At 37.7% G+C, this 19,844-nt stretch overlaps 2 protein-coding genes across 5 annotated transcripts in view; both read left to right on the top strand.

Annotated features, from left to right (window-relative positions):
• LOC148646869 (NLR family CARD domain-containing protein 3-like) overlaps positions 1-19,844 on the top strand; it is an 823,351-nt gene that overhangs the window by 309,844 nt on the left and 493,663 nt on the right. The window lies entirely within an intron of this gene.
• Positions 1-19,844, top strand: part of LOC148646876 (protein NLRC3-like) — a 39,649-nt gene that overhangs the window by 449 nt on the left and 19,356 nt on the right. The window contains exons 2-5 of the mRNA XM_088608956.1: positions 4,821-4,933; positions 7,237-7,344; positions 8,931-9,243; positions 10,665-10,725. The gene's annotated coding sequence lies outside the window, so the exon portion shown is untranslated. The remainder of the gene's footprint in view (positions 1-4,820; positions 4,934-7,236; positions 7,345-8,930; positions 9,244-10,664; positions 10,726-19,844) is intronic.

Here is a 19,844-nt window from a genome sequence, read left to right as displayed (position 1 = left end):
CAATATTAAATATTGCTGAATTAAATTGTTTCTTTTTCTAATAACATTTTTTTATTTAAAGCTTATTTAACGTAATTAAGAATTAAAGTAAAAATTTCTTTCAGATTTTAATTATTTAATAAAATATGATTTTCTTATTTTAATTCTATAAAATACACCAAATAGAGTAAATTAAGGAAAACATATATATAACAGTTAAATGTTCAAAATACTGTACTTCACAGCATTTTAAAAACATGATGAGATTTTACTACGTGGTTCTCCAGCAATCTGAAAAGAAAGCTTGTGTTCCCATTCAGTCACATTCCTGAGATTTCCTGGAACAAGATAACATGAATCAGAGGATGGTGCAGTATTCAATTTGCTCTAGTTAACACTTAGATTTGATAAGAATCCTGTAACATACTAAAGAGCTGGTACTGTAAGAAACTGTATGTAGGCTGTAATGTATGTACTGTATTATCTACAATATAATGAATCATAGTATGAATATTAATTAACCCTAGTCCAATTCCAGAGCTGCAGGAGAGGGTAATTTCATTTACCTCCATTTGCTGGCATTTATGCATAAAGTCCTTAATAGTTCTGTTGGTGGTGATGCAGGTGTAAGACTGTACCTACAGATGCAGCCATTCAAAATGGGTGAGGTTTTTCGCGGCATACCGCGACACGCCCACCGGGGTATCACGCAGTTCACGTGTGTCACGTGACTAACTATCCGGCGTCGCCTTGTAAAACCGCCAGGGGGAGCTTAACCTCTCATGTACAGCATTTGAGCCTTTAATTTTGAACTGTGTATTACAGCATGTTAATCATCAGTCATTAAAATGTTGGTATATTTTATGAAAGCAAGATTGCTCAGTTGGACAAAAGTACACAACCTACCTTTATCAAAAATATTTATGCATCAAAGCCTTTACTGAAGATATTACTAATAGTATTAATAATGGATGACTTTGGACAAGCTGTATACTCAAAGTATAATTTCTTTAGCACATTTGTACAAGCACTTGGAATCTGTCCAAGCCATACTTTGTCAGGCATTTTGTTTTACTTCAACGGGCATAAAAACTTCCTTGCTTTTAACAGGGCATTTCATAATTTCTAACTACTTCTAAAATTATTTAAACTGCGACACTTATCATTCAACCAGAGCTCAAAATATCACAAGGATCCTCAAGAGCACAGCAAAGACTGTATTAAAAGATACTTGTATCAGATACATGAGAATCCAGGCTTTTTTATCAACGCTTTCTTTTCCGTATACCAGATATTATGGAACCACTTCAGAAGGGTGTCAGCTAGTCAGATTCCAGGAATCGGTACTTTAAAGAAAAAAATACACACCGGTATTCCATTTCTCCCTAAACATTTTAAGCATCGAAGTCTTTAACTAACATGTGAAATAGCATGTAAAAAATGTGGTAGTTTTAAGCTTTTCTGCTAATATAATATGGAATCGTGTATCTAAAGAAATTAATAACAATATGATTATATTCGTGTACTGCGACAGGGCTGTGTAGGGTTGTTTCGCCTCTCTCTTCACGTGACTTCCCTAGTAGCCCCCTGGTCTACGTGCCTGATTACTAGCCTACAGGTTGTGTGTTTAAATCCAGCTTGTGCTGTGACTTTTCTTTTAACAAACGTTTCTTCGAAAAAATAGAATAGCAATGTTATGGACAATCAATTGACTTTTATATTTCTAAATATCACAGCATGATCGAATTTAAGTCACTTTTGATGACAATGAATAGTCACCTTCTTCCCTTCTGACAACGGTCCCTGCTTCTGCTTCCTGCTTCTATTGTGTGTGTGTGTGGGGGGGGATCCCTTTAGATCTCCCTTCAGATTTAAAAGGTTATTAATCATATCTTCGGTGTCGCATCTTACCAGTACAGCTGATCTTTTGCTGCCTGGGTCAACTATCACAAAGCTTTAGAGAACCTAAGATTTCTATTATCAACAAATTGTAAATACGACGTTTACATTGGCATTATTAATTTTTCACATGGGTGTATGGAGGATTGTCAGCTGTCACTGACAGTGGACCCCCCTCTTAGGCTGCGCACACGATCTTTTAATTTTTTATAGAGAAATGGAGGCTGTACAGTATGTGTTACAATATAAACATTTATATTGATTTAAATCGTGTTTTGATTTAAATCGCAAATGCGTGTTTAATTATATGTGTTTTTTTAATCATAATCAGACAAATGCAACATAAATTGATCCAGTATCTTTGTCTTCTAAGTATCTTAATAAACTTTCAGCATAGCTTTCTCCCCGTTTAGATTTATTTTTCTTGGGATTTTGGGATCAAACGTGGAAGGATTAGATTGTAATCGTTTTTATTTTTTAAATACGTTTTAGAAAAGTGTAATCTATACTAAAAAGCTGTACACCAACTGCTATACAGATACATATTGTAATACTTTCGGATTTGGATAGGACAGACACAAGAACTCAGACTTGCGGAGTTAAAGCAAGTTAAAGCCTTTATTTTTCTTCTCCGTCACCACCTGCTAGCCCGGCTCTACTGCGCCCCTGCCCGCCAACAGCGCGAGCCAACACACCGCCCGCGTGCCCGAGAGAGAGAGAAAAGAGAGAGAGAGTAAGACCCAGGGGTGCAGAAGCAGGGAACTATTTACAAGGAAAACGGATACCTGCCCAGACTGTACGCCTGCTTCACTGTGGGACAGCCGCACTGGTCCGCAGCCTTCCTAAACCCCGCCCTGACCACTTTCACTCCTGTCCTGCTCTTCCCCGCGCACCCCAGCCGGCTGCTCTTCGGCCTCTGCCCGGGGCAAATGTATATTTAGATATTTAGACCCGTCGCGGCACCGAGAGAGCGTCTGCATTTATAACTTAGTTTTTAAAATTAGTCAAGCAATATGAAGCATCTCCTTTTACTTTTAAGTCCCTTAATTATCATTGAGCACAGCTTTCTCACCACTTAGATTACTTTTTGATACCATCCTTACACAAAGCAGAAACATCTTGTATTTTCTGATGACATACAAGTGGAAAGATTACAGATTTTAATCGTCTTTAATTTTGTTACGTTATACGTTTAGGAACGTTTCATCTATACAAAAACCACAAAACTATTCTCGATTGTATTTCTGAATGTTATGTTACACCTACAGTAGTTCACTGTTTTAAATACATCGAATTAAGAAAGTTAGGTGTAAGCACTTTAGATCTTTTTTTCAGAACCAGGGAAAATCTTTCTCTGAAATGTGCGTTTCATGGCCTTTTCTTACTGTACAGTTTTTTTAAAAGGTTGGGTGATCATTCACGATGTTGTCTGTTAGAAAGGCAAATCATTTTTGAAATGTTTCTCTATAACAATAAAAAAAAACTTTATTTTACATATCACCTTTAAAAGTGACATCTCAAAGCAATACAGCAGATGTAAACCACAGATTACAAAGTAAATACCCAGACAAACGCAAATGCGGTTTTAATAAAATGCTTTTATTCATTCAGCAGAGAGAGAGCGTAAAACCTGGGCGTAACAGCTGTTCCTTTTTCTGATCACTCGCTCTCTGGATACACGTCTCACCTGTCCTGTTCTTTGTTTTCCTAATTTGCTGATTATGCCTGCTGCGATCCACTCCTGCCCTCACACCTAATGAAGACTATTTTAAATTTCTTTGCGCATTATCAGAAACATTATCAACAGACAATGTACAGCATGTACTATTCTTGTGTTGTGGTACATGAATATAATTATATCGTTATTAATTTCTTTAGATACGCGATTCCATATTATATTCCCTTTTAATCAAATTCTAAAATTATGCTTGTTGACTCCGGTATCACGTTAGTTAAAGACTTCGAAGCTTAAAATGTTTAAGAGAAATGGAATACTGGTGTGTATTTTTTATTTAAAGTACCGAGACCAGCCATATACTGTATGTTTATGTTCCAAAATTAATATAGTTTATGGCCTTCACACGCGTTACAGTATGCTCCTATTCTTTTTATGCTCAGCTACTAATTCTATAAAGTATTCTGCTAAGTAATAATCACAGATATCCATACTGTGCATCAGCTACTGTATTAATGCTACTCTTCTACCGTGCTGTAATAGAGAGCATTATCAGATATGATATTTCAGTGTGGCTTGGTAATCTATCAGTTAATTTTAAATCGCAAATTACCTGCCTCATCCAGACAGCTTTGAAAGTCATGGGAGTGAAACAGCACCCCTCCCTGCAGACAATCTTTGAAAAATCCATAATCAAACAGGCAGGGGAAATTATATCAGATCCTTCCCACATCCTCAACTCCGAATATCAACTTCTTCCTTCTGGCAAACGTTTTAGGGTTCCCAAATGTAAGCCAAACAGATACAAACATTCCTTTGTTCCACTATCCATTAAAGCTGTCAACGCAAATGTCAAGGATAAACACATTTTTGACTCTTACAACCCACTTGAGTGCAACATGTTTTTGTGATGTATTATAAATGTTACATATTGTTATGTGTTATACTGTACATGTGCAATAAAATAATGTGCAATGTTTTTTCTTTTCTTCTCTTTTTTTTTTTGCATTCTATTTAAATGTACAGGAGTGCTGGGTGTCCATAAAACAATTCCCTCAGGGGACAATAAAATATTATCTTATCTATCTTATTGCCAGAAAATGGGGGAAACATGCCCTAAACCAACCTTCTGGGCATATTATATAGCCAATAACAGACATATACTTGAAATGTAAAATAAGTATTATACATATATGCTGTATTTCTGTCCAGTGTCCAAATATGGAGTTTGAGGTTAATTTGGGACATGTGTTTAACTTTTTCATAGCTTAAGATGGAGAGGCCAGGATCACCAGATCCCAGTAATCTGTCTATGAAGAGCGATGACTCAAAAGAGCAACACATTGACTTTGGTGGTGGATCCCTCACTCCAGATCCCAGGTGAGGTAACTCTTTCAAGGTTATTGAAAGGTGGACATGAGATCGGTCTGCACTTTCCTTCATAAATTTGCAAAAAGTTAAGGCAGGAAGTCAACAGACATATTTTCTAGATATATTATGTACCTAGAAAAGTATTGAAAATCAACATGACATAATTGGAGACCAATTTCCCCAGAGATTGATATTATAAGGTTAAGTTCACGAGCAAGGGTGTGATGTGCACTGTTTATTTAAATACTGTATATATGAATACAAATAGCATTCAGTAATTGTTCAAGTGGAGAGCTGCCAATGAACAAGTAGTGGTTAATTCCATAGTGAAAAAATAGTGAACAAAAAATATATGTATTTCACATGGTGTGTCTCTTGAGGTGCAATGGAGTGAGATAAAGAGTGCAGGAATGTAATACAAAATATGAATGACTAAAAAAAAGACTAACAAAATGAAGATCTTTTAGGGGAGCGGGAAAAGCTGAAACCTATAAAGAGTTCAGAAATTGAAAAAGACTGCAGTGTTTCACACATATCTGTTATTTTTGTGTAACAGACATGTAAAACAGATCACGTCTTTCTCCCCCACACCTGAAGAAGGCTCTAAAGTCAACCAGATTTATTTTTTTCTTTATGCTTTTCAGAAATGTGTAAAATTAACTCTTTACATGTTCATTTACATGTTCATCCAACAGCCTGGTATTTTTATATTTTAAAATCAGTTCTCAAAATGTTTATGACTTGTTCCCTTCATCAAACTATGTGTTCCTCAGAGTGATTACATGAGTTGTAACAAGCACACACAAAAAAATACTTTATGGGAGGATTCTGGTATAATAAGCCACAGCTCAAAAGTGAATGTAAAAATCTTGTGTTTTTCTTCATAACATAAGAGAAATGAGTTCATATGAGACATGAGGCCAAATGAGTCCTATATATTCTTCAATACAGTTCTAGTCATAGAGTCATAAATTACAACCATACTGAGACAAGACAAATATTTATTTAAACAGCTATAAAACAACCTTTGATCTTCTGTATTTTCCTGCTTCATGCCTCATCTGCACATGCTGTATGCAAACACCTCATAGGATACTCTTTGTGTTAGGAGTTATGAATAAGACCTTGAGTAGTACAGTCAGGATATGTACTTTATGACAAATGTAGGTTAATGTTGATATCACTTGCTCCTAACACTGTTACTCCCTGGTGATCAAATACCACTCCTAAATCTTACAAGGCTAAAGTACTTAATTTCTCTACACTAAGAGATCACACCAGTAAGCCTCAGTTTGAAATCTAACCACCCCGCATACAGCCGAACAACTACAGTTCCATTACATAAAGCCTGTCAGCTACTTTAGATATCATACAGTATATGACCCGCAGTAACAGATAGTCAGAAGAAATCAACGATGGATACAATTTCAGATTTGGACTTTCTCCTTAAATCAGTATCATTAAAGCCCACAGAGCAATAAAAGGCCATTCAAAGAACAAAACAATATTGAGTACTTGAACTGGGAGCAACAAAGATTTAGTAAGCTGCAGTTACTTAATCTCTCCAGATCAAACCCATTTTAACACCCAACTCAAGCAGTAAAACAAAACTTCAGAAATATGTTACTGTTTCCTGTCTCTTTCTCTCAAAACAACAACTGCACAGATGTATCAATGTCAAATTCCCCAGTGCAAAACAGATACCATCTGGCAACAAGACCCAATATACACGTCCTCTCTTTTCACACACTAAGCCCTTGCTTGACATCCCAATCACCGTGAAACCAGCTGCATATTTCTAAAAATAATCCAATCACAAGGCAATGTTCTCCATTGTCATGAGCTTCTTCCTTTCTTTCATTCTTTGCAATTAGATCCAATATCACCTTGCATTACCTTCAATGCTTCATTCACAGATATTACAATTCCTCTAAAACAACTGCGTAAAATCCTCCAATTAGGATTTGCTTAAACTGCTCTGAAGCCTGCTAAATCAAGGTATACAATTGCAGGGATTTCATTTTGCCAAATAAATATGAAATCTGGGAACTCTTCCATGTCCTCATATTGCATGACTGTGTGGCCAAGTGCAGAGTTTCCATCAGGCTCAGGCAGAGGTAAAGCTGGTGTGAGGGCAGGAGGGAAAATGGGTTTAAAGGCCTTAAACCAGCCTTCTCAGAATATGACATGGATATAGCAAATGACAGAATGGTGCTTGAAACATAAAGAGCCTTTTTTCTGCTAGTGTCTGATGCTAGTGTCTGATGTGGAGATTGAGTTTAATTTGAGACATGTGTTTGACTTCTCTATAGAATTCAGAAGGATAGACCAGGGTCACCCAGTAATCTGTCTCTGAAGAGTCATGTCTCAAAAGAGCAACAAATTGACTTCGGTGATGGATCCTTCACTCCAGACCCCAGGTGACTCATTTAAGCCTTTTGACAGTTGGACATACAATAGGATGGCATGTTTAAAAAAAAGACACAATAAAAATGAAAATAAAACTTACATACAACAAGTACTCAGACCTACATCAAGTTACAGTATGTACCTAGAAAAACCATTAAAATCAATATGACATAATTTGAGACCAATTTCCCCAGATATATATGAATACAAATAGCATACAAATAAGATATAGTTATTGTACATATTAATAAATAGAGGTTAGTTCCACAGTGAAAATTCCAGAGCAGAAAGAAAAAAAAATTAACCTGTTGAGCCTCATTTTATGTAGAGTATATTTAAAACTTTGTTTTATTTCTCTCCCTCAACTCAACACTCAGAAACCCTAATCAGAAATATGTGTAATTAACTTCAACATTTTCCTTTCTACTAATTGTTTGCAATGTGGCAGGACTTTTAGTTTCATTATTCTGTTTAAGCCTTTAAAAATGTCACTGTCTTTTATTACATTTACCTTCATGGTACATAAAACATACTGTCTAATTCTATGAGTGATTGACATCAGGTATGCACCAAAACTGCAACATGCACTTGCCATGCTCGTCACAGATAAACAGTGAGACAAGCTAGTATTTATAGGTGTAACGAACAGTTCTTTCCGGACCCTGTGCGGACAACACAATCCGAAGAAGTGGGAAACACTAGGAAAAAGTCATGCAGGGATACGGGGCTGAAAACATGGGGGGGCGTGTCTAAAGTGCGCTGGTGCACGGGGGAGGTGTGGCCGAGGCAAACAATCCAAAAGTAATCCATAGAGGGAATCCAAAAATACAAGAAAGTCCATAGCCAGGTGATCCATCCAAACAAGGAATTAAAAACACAAACCGGGTCAGAACCGGCGGACAAGGAACAGGAACAGAGGTTAAAACCTTAACGGGACCAGGCGCTTCCAGGTCCCAGACTCGCACGGTGCGGAAACCAGATGCAGAGCCAGGATGAACATCAGCACCTGGCTTTTAATGTGGGCTGGGAAAAGGGGTCAGGTGCACAGAATTAAGTCTGAAGTGAAAGGGCTGGAGCACCCTTAAGGAGGAGGGACTATAATCGTGACAATAGGGTAGCCATTCACCTGACTTACAGCACCAATTACCATGGCAATTAACGTGACAGTCTTGTACCACCTGGAGGCAACTATATACCATTTTTGTCATTAGGTATGAGTGTGCTGTAATTGCAGAGTTAATACATTCTGTGTATGGACTTCACGTCCATAGAATGTGAAATATTTTAGGATCAGTACAGTTACTGTAACTTCACTATTCTAGATTCTGAGTGTGTGAAATATTGCAGGGACAATGTATGTAATTGTCGTGGAATCACATTTTTTATCTCTTGTGTAGTGAACTCAGCACTAACCCACAAAAGCAGCTGTTCATAGTGAAAGAGAACAACTGAGCTGAAAAAAAATATCACCATATACAAACTATCATCCTCCCCAAAATATTGTTGATATAGCAAAATAACATAGGCATTATTGCGTTATTGTACAGCTCTTTGGGAGTTAAAGGAAATGATCTGACTGAATTCCCTTTGTTCACAGGTATTCTAGTCCTGAAGATGTCTCCTGTGATTTCTGTACTGGAATGAAGCGCAAAGCTGTGAAATACTGCCAAGTCTGCCCTGCTGCCTACTGCGTGATACATGTCCGGAAGCACTACATGGAGCCAGCTTTGCAGAGACACAGACTGGTGGAGGTGAATGGAGACCAGGAGACCAGACTGTGCCAGCAACACTGCAAAGCTCTGGAGCTGTTCTGTCAGACTGACTAGACACTGATCTGCAGTCTGTGTTCTGCACAGGAGCACAGGAACCATGATACCATTTTTGTCAAGGATGAACATGTACTGGCAGAGGTGAGGAGCTTCATTTACTCATCTGCAGTATACGCAAATCAAAACTGTAATATTTTTGTAAAAAATTGTTATATTGTCTGTTATTTCACTGAACTGGTGGTAATACGTTATATCACCAGTTCAGGACCACACATTTCGGTGGCCTGTCACTCTTACTAGTTTACAGAACTCCTCCAGGCTCCTGTGATGTACAAGTGGTCCCCATGCGGAGAAGCCTGTACAGTCCCAAACCAGTCCATTCCTCAGAGGTTCCATTTGCACAGTCAATCCAGTGCTTCTTCCTCCCCTACTGTCACAATCTGCAATCTTCAGAAAAATCCCAGGAGGGACGGAACAGTAGTATTACCCTTTAAGGCTCAAAAAAATCTCCAATTCATTATCCAACTCATTATCCTGCCCTGGGACACCCTGACACTTAAACTGGCCTTGCTTTTGTGGTCAGGCTTCCCTTCTTTGGGTGATTCATGTTCACATCTCCTAAGAGACCTGCTGGTGGACATTACCTGATTTTGCCTTTTTATGCCCAGGTTTCAACAAAACCACACTAATCAACTTGCTCTTAAGCACTTAGGAGTTTCATAACAAAAGTAAGGAATATACCACTAGCAAAACAGGTTTTCTCCCCTCTGGATCCTTCTATCAAAAACTAATAAAAAATGAAAAGAAAACTCTTGCTAATCTTCCCTTAACTTTCTCAATGTTGCATACCACTAATAATACTGGGACTGCTGGCTGGTGTTCTGATGGAAGAGCATAGTCATATAATTACTCGTGCTACCTAAACCCACAATTCTACAACTGCTCTCCCTCCCCGAACTGCAGAAGCTTGGACACAACCACACCTGGCTACTAATATAACTTATGACGTTATGCCTGTGGAATGTGGAATCACCAACTGGACCAATCACTTCACTTCTTTTTTTTCCAGTGGCATTCCAGGCACACAGGATACTAATCAGGCAGTTAGTGTCCAGTGTGTCCAGTTTTCACTCACAGAGGAGGCCCTGGCCAAGGCCTTGGCCTGCACCATCACAGAAGGACAAAGCGAATCAATTGATTATTTTCAGAGTGTATTCTAGTTAAGAAATGACAAGGTAAAAAACAGATAGATAACAGAACTATCAATAAACCACTGAAGGACCGCACAGGAAATTCTCCAAAGCTTTTGAAGATTTTTATGTAATTGTCCTTCTTAAAATTGGCATACAGGGTTTAGGAAATAAATACAGTAATATACAGTACATCAGAGTTCAGTAGTAACTTTTGATATTCTTAAATGTGAATGACTCTATTTTGTCACCTCACTGTGGTCACAGTACTGTTAGAGTGAGCTGGAGAGAGCCATGTAACTCTGTCTCTTCCCTTTCCTTACTCTTCAGATTCTATTTGGGAATCTCACAGCTTTTCTCGTTTGTTTCTAGGCAGAGCAAATCAGTGTGGAGGAGTTCTATGACGAACAATCCCAGAAGACACACAGACAAGGTCAATGTGGCAGTGTTACGATCCCTGCCTCCCAGCAACGAAAGAGGCAGAAGATGGGGTAGTCTTAGTTCATTAGTCTACCTATCAGTGTATGCTTTCACCACCACACCTCCGTCTCATCTTGTATTTAAGCACTAGTTATGTGTGGGGGGGAGGGGGTACTGTCACGCCCGACATCCCTCCCTAGAGGGTGCTCCACTGCTCCCATTATTGTCCTTGTGATTAAGCTCCCCAGGTGTACCCTTTTAGCGTTATTATTTAAAGACCAGCTCCTCCAGTCCTCGGGGCTCATCATTAGGGTAAGATGTCGCGAGGCCCGCCTAGCACCAGGAAACCCTACGTCCGTCTCCTAAGGGGACAGGCCTCATCCCTGACATCTCCCGCTTCCTGAGCCCGGGTTCTGGAGGATCTTGCCCGTCACCCTTGGATCTACATGTTTTGTTTGTCTGTGTGCTCCCCCCTCCCGGGGATTTTAACTTTGTTGCGTCCCAGGATGGATTCCTTGTTGATGGACTCTCAGACTGTGCTTTGACCTGCCCTTGGACCTGCTTGGATTTGGATGCCGTTTTGTCTTCCCCATACACTGTCTCACGGATTGTCACTATTATTTTGTGCACTATTAAACCCCTATGTGTTCCCTTTTTTCCTCCTGTTTTCTCCAGCTCTTTCCGCATCGCATAGGGTCTTCTACAAGATCTGACACGGATTTCAGTCCGTATTCGTGACAGGCAGTTTGTCTTGAGAAGTCCAAACCAGGTTATTGGGGCAACTGGCATTTTGAGAATTTACACTTATCTTGAGAACCTCTAACCAGGATAGGGTGACAGAGAGTGTTTGTCTTAAAGAGCACTTCAGGTCATTGTGACAGAGTGTTTTGTCTTGAAAATGACAGATCAGGTCAATGTGACACTTTGTCTTAAGATGATCATTACTGTGGTAATATGCATTATTGTGTGGAGACATACTGTAGCTTTCATGGGACAGATATCTATGCCAAATTTAGCACATTATTTCTGGGCCAAAAATATATGTAATAGTTTAACACTATAGAATTTGTCAATAAAGTGTTTTATTGGTCTTCTTTATACATACGATCTGCGGTCATTGTTTGCAATAAGGGTCCTTCTCCTTTCCTCTTTACATTCAAGGAAGTAAAGGAGCAGGTTGAGAAAGCACTTCCACTTTCTTTCTCACAAGACTTTGTTATGCATAATTTGATCTCCATTGTGTACTCCTCATTTCTTGGTTTGGGCTTTCAAAACTATACAATTCCCAGTACTGGTGACATCATTGAATTTTTATTTTATTTCCTTACAAAGAAGCAATTCTAAAAAGAGAAAAAAAACATTCATCACATTCATCTTGGTTTATTCCACTGTCAGCCCCTCAGTGGCTTCTATAAGCATCTTTTTAGCTCCTTCATCCTGTCCTTCACTCTCACTCACTGTGGTCTCCCAAAGAGCCCTGGGTGTTTGGTACTTTTTATATTAGACCCAGTAATCTTTTTTCTTTTCATAGAATGTTCCATACTCTTACGCTTTGGGATTTTAAATGAGGGACAGAGACTGAAATATCTAGGGGGAGTTTTATTATTATTCCAGGTCAGACCTATGGTATAAGTATGAAATACAAGCAGGAGTCAAATATAACTCCCAAATGTTGGGACATATTTCAACTGTGCAATGTTATACGCAGTATAAATAATAGTTTTTATTTCAGCAACCCTTTTAATAAAAAATGTTAACTGGACATTGGCAACTCAATGAAGTCCACTAATCTAAATCCTACTGAGATGTTCTCATCGATTACTGGCATTTGGATTTAATTAATGTCTGAGTTGTTCATTTGTGAATGGAGGACCAAAGAATTTAGAATTTATGATCACCCTCTCAAGCACATCACATCATGATATTGGTCAGAGGTTTCTTAAACCATGATCTAAATGTTTGTTTTTTGTGTAAAAAATTACAAATGTGCCATAATGTAGGAGTGCTTCTTTCAACAGAAAAAAATAATGTTCATTGTTATACAGCAATAGTCACAGGCACTGGTAATCAAATGTCGTGATCAGATATTAATAACCATTATTTTCCAAGTATTTTGTATTTTAACAATAAGGCTAAAATATCTGTACTAAATTAGTTCCTTTCTCAATGAAACGTGTTCCTATACATTGACAGATTTTGACAGAATGTACTGTGTTATGCCTTACATATAAGACTATTTTACTCAAACAAAAATGTCACTGATGATAAATGTTCTGACCAGGAAGCTTCATTTAAAATTCTATACAGTTCAGACCCTGTGGGACAACAACATATTGTGTCTAATTTGTATAATAGACATGGATAATTACGTAAAAAGTGCTAAATATAGACTTATACCTGCAAATATTATTTTTTCAGCTTTAATAAATTAATTGAAATACTGTTTCTGTGTAATTTGCAGTTTAAAAAAAAATCATATTACTACTACTGTTCCACAACCATACAGATGCAGCCATTCAAAACGAACGGGTTAAACCGCGTTAAAACGCGGTGCGCTTGTCGCAGTATAACACGGGTTACCATATAATCCCGCATAATACCGCATGATACCCCAAGTGAGATAATAGAATCCGGAATTTCCGCCGGATGGAGCTGGTAAAGCTCAACCTCTCATGTACAACGTTTGAGCTGTCGCCATCAAAGTCTTTACCGAAGATATTACTAATAGTATTAATAATGAATGACCTTGGACAAGCTGTAAACTCAAAGTATTACCCTGGTCCACATTCTTTGTAACCATCTTTGTAAACGAAAAGACTTTCTATTTTCATTGACCGTCTTTGTAAACGAAAATACTTTATTTTTGCATTAACAAAAAGTAACACTACAGCATTTTGTTGATCCAATCACGCATTTGTTTCCAATCATGCAAAGTATTAAGAATCTCCAATTCACCATGCCTTTCACATGCTCATAAAAGATATTAATTTAGGAACATAATCATATTACTGTATGTACTGTATATGGCTGCCCCTGGTACTTTAAAGAAAAAATACACACCAGTATTCCATTTCTCCCTAAACATTTTAAGCATCAAAGTCTTACATGTGGTTATTTTGGAAACGTTTTTACGTGCTCCTTGCTCCCTCTGACCATGTTACTGAACTGGATGTTTATACAGTATACAGTACTCTGTGAGAAAAGTGATAATTTTAAGCTTTTCTACGAATACGCTCAATACCGGAGTAAACAAGCATACTTTTAGAATTTGATTAATAAGGAATATAATATTGAATCGCATATCTAAAGAAATGAATAACGATATAATTATATTCATGTACTGTAACACAAACAGTAGTATATACACATACAGTATCTATTGATATGTGTAAGGTTGTTTCACCATTTGTCATGTGACTGTGCTAGTGACATAATGGTTTAAGTGCCTGACTTATAAGCAAGAGTTCAGCTGTTCAAATCCAGCTAGTACCATGAATTTTCTCTTATCAAACATTTCTTTTGAAAAAATAAAATAGCAATATTATGGACAATTAATTGACTTTTGTATATTTCTAAATATCACAACATGTTCGAAGTCATTTTTTAATAACAACAAATAGTCACCGTCTTTCCCTCTGAATCGCTCCAGTAGCAGGAAGCACCTCGTCTCTTCCCGTAAAAGGTCTTTGTCTCCATACTTTGGTCGCTGTAGTGCAGGCTTGCGGATTTACAGATGCAGCCATTCAAAATACGCGGGCGATACCGCATTATTTTCCGGTATGCTGTACGCAGTCTACCGCAAGTTACCAGTAAATACCGCTAGCAAAATAATAGTATCCGGAATTTCCGCAAGGTGGAGCTAATAAAGCTCAACCTCTCATGTTTGAGCTGTAGCCATCAAAGTCTTTAACGAAGATATTAATAATAGTATTAATAATAAATGACCTTGGACAAGCTGTAAACTCAAAGTATTGCCCTGGTCCACATTCTTTTTTTCATTGACCGTCTTTGTAAAAGTAACACCGCAGCATTTCGCAATCACGCATTTTTTTCCAATCATGCAAAGTACAGTAATTTTTGAGAATCGATTCACCATGCCTTACACATGCTCATAAAAGAGATTGATTTAGGAACATAAACATATTACCGTATGCAAACTGTACTGTATACAGTATGTATATGTATATTTAATGTCTTAACTGTGCCCGTTTAAGTATTGAATATTCATATCTAATTTTACCACTGAAGGGAAATCTTAGTAGCTGAGCATAAAAAGAATAGGAGCATACTGCAACGCGTGTGAAGGCCATAAACGATATTAATTTTGGAACATAAACATACAGTATATGGCTGGTCTCGGTACTTTAAAGAAAACATACACGAAACATGGTTTCATTATGACCAGAATCTGTCTTGAGATATTTTTAACTTGATTTACAGTATTTGAGAGGTATGTCTTAACACCGATACTACAGTGCTTAAGTACTACTCACGTATATGTTTCTAGGTTTATATTATGCATTTCATACGGTCAAATTACTTTTGAGCAACTAATAAGAAGCGCGAAACGGTATGCGTTTTAGTTTCGTTTCGTGCTGGGACCCGTGGATTGATTAGAGATATCAAGTACATACAAGTCATTTTTTAAATGTTGTAGTTCGTCTTGAAAAATTAACAATTACACAGGTTCTGTTTCCATATTGCGGATTTTGGTTACGTAATATTATTTTCTAGATTTCACGTTGTGAATATATGATTTGGGCAAACAGAGCCGCAAAGAAGTACATTATGGGTTGTTGTTTTTTTTGCGGTTTTATCTAGAACAAGCGATGCTTAAACCTTTGTCTGATTCTTGTGAAACTATCCACACGACAGTTACAGTACCTAGGAGTTGACTTCAGTGATGTCACTGATGGGATGTTTCTAAAAATCCATCCTCTGTAAAACGTCTTCTCTAGTTGTCCTGCATATGTATTCGCTAATGAAGCTGTGTGTTCTGAGCCTGGATCTCTACATTTCTGTATGAACCAGCTTAGAGGGCTAAAGACAGCTTGTGTTTAAATTGAGTGTAAGGCAATTTATGCTTCTAAAGTCATGGTCAGCATTTATTTTTGTACTGTGCTGTTAACTTTGTTCTGTGCCTAATTACATTATTTTATAGCGTTTTTATAGCGTTATCAAATCCAGTGCCGCTGTTAGTTTCCTTACTCCCATGTCACATGGTCTGTGATTGAAACCTGTAATACCGGTTTAATTCGTCACAGCCAGCACTCCGGTTGTAAAGTAGAAGCAGGCGAGATTTCCAGTGAAAAACACCTCCCCCTTCTTCAGGTGTGAGGGTCTTCTGCTCAGAATGAAACGCTAAAATGTAATGTAGGCTCTGAATGGGTTCAATTGTGATTTGGGCTTGATTAAGGTCGCTGCCTTTCATCTTGAAATAACTCATTTCTAAATACCTTTTTCACTGTTAACATCTTGCAGCAACACTGCGACAAAATATACACTCTGACAGTTCATCCTGCTACCAACATTAAATAAAACAAATCTTAAGATTTCTATATTTATGTCTTTATTTAGTGGTTTCATTAGTGACAAAGGCTAAACTTTCTTGGAAAAATGTCTTTTATGTGTTGCGGAAAAAAACTGACTTGCTTTAACAAAATATGTTTACAAATCCTTTCACCTGGCATTTTCGTAGTTAGAAATTATGGAACGCTCTGTTAAAAGCAAGGGAGTTTTTATGTCCGTTGCAGTTCTTTTGCAACATGAATATAATTATATCGTTATTAATTTCTTGAGATACGCGATTCCATATCATATTCCCTTTTAATCAAATTCTAAAAGTATGCTTGTTGACTCCGGTATCGCGTTAGTTAAAGACTTCGATGCTTAAAATGTTTAGGGAGAAATGGAATACTGGTGTGTATGTTTTCTTTAAAGTACCGAGACCAGCCATATACTGTATGTTTAAGTTCCAAAAATAATTTCGTTTATGGACTTCACACGTGTTGCAGTATGCTCCTATTCTTTTTATGCTCAGGCACTAAGTAAAAGGAGATGCTTCATATTGCTTGACTAATTTTAAAAACTAAGTTAGAAATGCAGACGCTCCCTCGGTGCGCTGCTCTGGTGCGCCGGCTCTTACACAGTGCCTGTCTGCCGTAAGCGTTACAATATACATACCCAACACTGCTTGTACCCATCTGTCATGCAAATAAAACACCTTGAATTGAATTGAATTGAGGGGAGAGGGGGGGAATACTAAAGCCAATACTGGCTCAATACCCTTGATGGGCTTTGACGTGCTAATGCGTTGGTTTAACAGTCCGGGTGTGGCAGGCTTCCAATGTCAACTCGACTCGATTGGAAGACAATGAACGTATTTTGTGATATTTAGAAATATAAATTTGTTTGGTGCGAGTGAGGTTTTATTTAATCTTTTACCAAGGGAAACGTTTCAATTTTTTAAAGAAATGTTTGTTAAAAAATAAAGTCATAGTTCTATGGGATTCAATCACAGACCATGTGACATGGGAGTCAGGAAACTACTGTAACACACAGCGCCACCGGATTTAATAACGCAATAAAAACGCTATAAAATAATGTGACTAGGCACAGAAAAAGTTTACAGCACAGTACAATAATAAATGCTGACCATGACTTTAGAAGCATAAATTACCTTACACTCAATTTAAACACAAGCTGTTTTTCTGTATGAACCTCTAAGCTGGTTCATACAGAAAATGTAGAAATGCATTAGCCTGATTATGATTAAAAAACACATAATTAAACACGCGTTTGCGATTTAAATCAGAACACGATTTAAATCAATATAAATGTTTATATTGTAACGCATACTGTCCAGCTTCCATTTCTCTATAAAAATTTACTCTGTTGCACACACACACACACAATAGAAGGAGGAACCGCTGTCAGAAGGGAAGATATGTTCAAAATATCGCAAATATCGATCATGTTGCGATATTTTGAAATATAAGTCAATTGATTGTCCATAATATCGCTATTCTATTTTTTCGAAGAAATGTTTGTTAAAAGAAAAGTCCGGCACCAGCTAGATTTGAACACACAACGTGCCCGTTGGTAGTCACGAACCTAGACCAGTCGGCTAAATTCTTTAGATACGCGATTCCATATTATATTCCCTTTTAATCAAATTCTAAAAGTATGCTTGTTGACTCCGGTATCACGTTAGTTAAAGACTTCAAAGCTTAAAATGTTTAGGGAGAAATGGAATACTGGTGTGTATTTTTTTCTTTAAAGTACCAAGACCAGCTATATACTGTATGTTTATGTTCCAAAATTAATATCGTTTATGGCCTTCACACGCGTTACAGTATGCTCCTATTCTTTTTATGCTCAGCTACTAAGATTTCCCTTCAGTGGTAAAATTCAATACCTACAATGGGCACAGCAAAGACGTTTACTGTAAGTCTTTCTACGACAGACCAACGGACCACGAGTGCCCCTGTCGGTCAACCAATCACGTACTGCGGTGCCACGCGTCATCTTGCGTCATACTGAGCGACGTCACCTGCGGTACGTGTCTGTGACGCGCACTTTGAATGGCTGCATCTGTATTTGTGATGGGAACTCAACCCAATCCCTTGGTGTATCACAGTGGCGAGGGTGCCCCTGTGAACCCTGTAGTGTTACAATATCATTATATCTAATGTTTTATTTCTTTATAAAAAATTAAAAAATCATTTGCCCAGCCTAAGAGGGGGGGTCTGCTCTCATTGACAGCTGACACTCCTCCATACACTCAAGTGACAAATAAATAACGCTAATGTAAATGTCATATTTATAATTTGTTGATAATAAAAATGTTAAATTATGTAAAGCTTTCTCAGTCAAGTATGATAGTTTACCCAGGGAGCTGTGTAAGCATGCGTAGGCAGCAAAAGATCAGCTAAACTTGGAAGATGCGACACCGAAGATATTATTAATAACCTTTTAAATCTGGAGGGAGATCTAAAGGGATCCACGCGATACTGGAGCGATTCAGAGGGAAAAACGGTGACTATTTGTTGTTATTAAAAAATGACTTATATTCTAACATGTTGTGATATTTAGAAATATCAAAAAGTCAATTAATTGTCCATAATATTGCTATTTTATTTTTTCAAAGAAATGTTTAAGAGAAAATTCATGGTACTAGCTAGATTTGAACAGCCAACGTCTTGCTTATGAGGCAGGCACTTAAACCATTACACCACTAGCACAATCACATGACAAGTGGTGAAACAGCCTTACACATATCAATAGATATGTGTATATACTACTGTTTGTGTTACAGTACATGAATATAATTATATTGTTATTGATTTCTTTAGATACGCGATTCCATATTATATCCCTTATTAATCAAATTCTAAAAGTATGCTTGTTTACTCCGGTATCGAGCATATTCGTAGAAAAGTTATCACTTTTCTCACAGAGTACTGTATACTGTATAAACGTCCAGTTCAGTAACATGGTCAGAGCAAGGAGCACCTAAAAACGTTTCCGAAATAACCACATGTAAGACTTTGATGCTTAAAATGTTTAGGGAGAAATGGAATACTGGTGTGTATCTTTTCTTTAAAGTACCGGGGGCAGCCATATACAGTTTACATAATATGTTTATGTTCCTAAATTAATGTCGTTTATGACAGATGCATTATGCTCCTATTCTTTTTATACTTAGCTACTAAAATTTCCCTTTAGCTGTAAAATTCCATGTAAATGTTCAATGCTAAGCAGATTAAAATGTGAACAGTAAAGAGATTAAAAGATTAAATCTTTTCACTACCGACCAATGCACCACAAGTGCCCCTGTCAGTCATTTTGGCCAGCCAATCACGTACCGCAGTACGGTGCGGTGGCTTGTGAGTAGTTGCGTGCGGTACGGGTTTGTACAGCGAACTTTGAATGGCTGCATCTGTACTTGCGGGGGTATGGAAGTTTGCCACCCCTGTGTACATGCTTTGTGGACTTGGAGACAGCTTATGACTCTCTACCCTGGGGTATTCTGTTGGAGGTGCTGTGAGAGTATGTGATGCTGGAGCTGCATCTGTGTGTCATCTTGTCCCTGTATTTACAGAGTGAGAGTTGTGTCTGCATTGTAGGTGT

Source organism: Lepisosteus platostomus, chromosome 16 (genome assembly GCF_059453375.1).
Source record: "Lepisosteus platostomus isolate fLepPlt1 chromosome 16, fLepPlt1.hap1, whole genome shotgun sequence".
NCBI classification, from domain to species: Eukaryota; Metazoa; Chordata; class Actinopteri; order Semionotiformes; family Lepisosteidae; genus Lepisosteus; species Lepisosteus platostomus.
The sequence above is the reverse complement of the archived record's forward strand: the minus strand, read 5'-3'. Positions and strand labels throughout refer to the sequence as shown.